Source organism: Macaca mulatta, chromosome 9, assembly GCF_049350105.2.
Source record: "Macaca mulatta isolate MMU2019108-1 chromosome 9, T2T-MMU8v2.0, whole genome shotgun sequence".
Taxonomy (NCBI): Eukaryota; Metazoa; Chordata; class Mammalia; order Primates; family Cercopithecidae; genus Macaca; species Macaca mulatta.
The window spans coordinates 114276284-114279688 of NC_133414.1; positions in this window are offsets into that span (position 1 = coordinate 114276284).

Here is a 3405-nt window from a genome sequence, read left to right on the forward strand (position 1 = left end):
CCAAAGTGCTGGGATTACAAGTGTGAGCCACCACGCCTGGCCTTGGCATTTTTATTTGAGACAGGGTCTTGCTCTGTCACCCAGGCTGAAGTGCAGTGGTGCAAACTTGGCTCACTACAACCTCCACCTCCCAGGCTCAAGCAATCCTCCCACCTTAGCCTTCCGAGTAGCTGGGGCCACAGGTATGTGCCACCACATTTGGCTAACTTTTGTGTTTTTTGTAGAGACAGGGTTTCGTCATGTTGCCCAGACTGGTCTTGAACTGAGCTCAAGCTATCTGCCTGCCTTGGCCTCCCACAAGTGTTGGGATTACAGACGGGAGCCACCTTGCCCAGCCCATTTTCATTTTTAAGTTGAATATGACATACATCCATTAATTTATTCTCCTTAAAACAGATAAATAATTTGTCAGGTTGCTGTTTATTGTTTAAAGCTATGACTTTTCTTTTGCATTTTACAACCCTTCCCAGCCCCGGGCGCGGTGGCTCACGCCTCTAATCCCAGCACTTTGGGAGGCCGAGGCGGGCAGATCACGGGGTCAGGAGATCGAGACCATCCTGGCTAACACCGTGAAACCCTGTCTCTACTAAAAATACAAAAAATTAGCCGGACGTGGTGGCAGGCGCCTGTAGTCCCAGCTACTGGGGAGGCTGAGGCAGGAGAATGGAAGGAACCTGGGAGGCGAAGCTTGCATTGAGCCGAGATCGCGCCACTGCACTCCAGCCTGGGTGACAGAGCAACGCTCCGGCTCAAAATAATAATAATACAATAAAAACCCTTCCGAGTCTTGTTTGTTTTTTTCTGACAGAACTCATTTCCTCTTAGGCCTCGCAAAGCTGAGCCTGCTACGTTTTGCAGCTACTGTGCTACACAAATGAGGCGGTTTAGCAAATTGCCTAACAGTATTAGGAAGGTTAACCTAAGTCTACGTTTGTTTGTTTTTGAGACAGGGTCTTGCTCTGTTGCGCAGGCTGGAGTGCAGTGGTGCGATTACGATCACGGCTCACTGCAGCCTCAGCCTCTGGGGCTCAAGCAGATACTTTGATCTTAGTCTCCCGAGTAACTGAGATCCTCCCACCTCAGCCTCCTGAGTAGCTGGGACTACAGTAGTCACTACGCTTGGCTAGTTGTTTTTTGTTTGTTTGTTTTGTTTTGTTTTGTTTTGAGACGGAGTCTCGCTCTGTCGCCCAGGCTGGAGTGCAGTGGCCGGATCTCAGCTCACTGCAAGCTCCGCCTCCTGGGTTTACACCATTCTCCTGCCTCAGCCTCCCGAGTAGCTGGGACTACAGGCGCCCGCCACCTTGCCCGGCTAGTTTTTTTTTGTTTGTTTGTTTTGTTTTGTTTTGTTTTGTTTTTTTGAGACGGAGTCTCACTCTGTCGCCCAGGCTGGAGTGCAGTGGCGCGATCTCGGCTCACTGCAAGCTCCGCCTCCCGGGTTCACGCCATTCTCCTGCCTCAGCCTCCCGAGTGGCTGGGACTACAGGCGCCCGCCGCCTCGCCCGGCTAATTTTTTGCATTTTTAGTAGAGACGGGGTTTCACCGTGTTAGCCAGGATGGTCTCGATCTCCTGACCTCGTGATCCGCCCGCCTCGGCCTCCCAAAGTGCTGGGATTACAGGCTTGAGCCACCGCGCCCGGCCGCCCGGCTAGTGTTTTGTATTTTTTGTAGAGACGGGGTTTCACCATGTTAGTCAGGATGGTCTCGATCTCCTAACCTTGTGATCCGCCCGTCTCTGCCACGCAAAGTGCTGGGATTACAGGCTTCAGCCACCGTGCCCGGCCCTGTTTTTGTTTTTAATTTTGTTTTGTAGAGACAGGGTCTCCCTGTGTTGCCCAGGCTAGTCTCAAACAATCCTCCCACCTCAGCCTCCCAAAGTGCTGGTATTACAGGTGTGAATCACTGTGCCCAGCAGAGAGTGTACCTTCTCATGTAAAATGAAAATACTGGCCGGGCCTGTAATCCCAGCACTTTGGGAGTCCAAGGAGGGCAGAACATGAGGTCAGGAGATTGAGACCATCCTGGCTAACATGGTGAAAACCCGTCTCTACTAAAAATACAAAAAAATTAGCCGGGCGTGGTGGCGGGCGCCTGTAGTCCCAGCTACTTGGGATGCTGAGGCAGGAGAATGGCGTGAACTGAGGAGGCAGAGCTTGCAGTGAGCTGAGATTGTGCCACTGCACTCCAGGCTGAGCGACAAAGCAAGGCTCTGTCTCAAAAAAAAAAAAAAAAAAAAAAAAGAGAGAGAATACTATCTCTTGACTCTCTCAGAGGCTTGTTGTAAGGACTGAGAATTTGAAGCACTTAGCACAGTCCCTGGCATATTATAAAGCACTCCATAACTGCCTCTTGCTCAATAAAAAAAAGCTTTGGAAATGATGTTCCTTGGTTACCTTGTGATGTGCAACATGCTGTTTCGGCAAAGGCATCAAGCATATGTTAATGATTATTTCCCTGCAATGGTTTTTTGTTGTTTCACGTTTATCATCTTCGTTCCTGATACAAAAATGGATATGCGGAATTGGTCCTATTAGAAACTTTTTAGTTTTGTGAAGGATCCGGAATTCCCACCTCTTGCTGACAGGCTCTGGCACTGAAATCCGCAAATTCAGTCAACCAGACACATTGCTCATGCCCGTCTGCATTATGCTTCATGGACACAGGCAGGAGACTTCCTAATGTCCTGTTGGGGACTTGCCCTTCTCCTGGTGTAGCCTCACTGCAACTCTGTTAGGTGGGTATCAATTAGATCATTCCATTTGGGGCCAGGTGAGTCTTTGCTTTTGAGGACTGCCCTGTGTGTTGTAGGATGTGTGGCAGTGTCCCTGGCCTCTAACACTGCATGCCAATAGTTTCCCCTCGTTGTGACAACCAAAAACGGCTCCAGGCATTGTCAAATATTTCCTGGGAAGGAAAACTGCCCCTATTTGGAAACCACTGCAGAAACAGCCCAGAGTATCAAATGATTTACTTAGGGTTGATGAAACTGCAACTTAGTGGCACATTGAGACAAGAGCCCAGGTCTCTGTATGTCCAAACATGGAGCTACCTGTATCCGATAGTCTTTGTGAACCTGCTATGTACTCGTCATAGAACTCCCAGAGAGTTCAGTGTCTAATGGGGGAAGTCAGGCATGGGAATGGTTTCTGTGCACTGAGCTGAGTTCTGTCCCAAACTGAAGGTCAGAGTAGCACCCGTAAAGGTACAAGCAAGAAAAGACTTGGCTTGGCTCGGCGCGGTGGCTCACGCCTGTAATCCCAGCACTTTGGGAGGCCGAGGCAGGCAGATCACGAGGTCAGGAGTTTGAGACCATCCTGGCCAATATGGTGAAACCCCGTCTCTACTAAACATACAAAAAATCAGCCAGGCGTGGTGGCGGGCGCCTGTAATCCCAGCTACTCGGGAGAC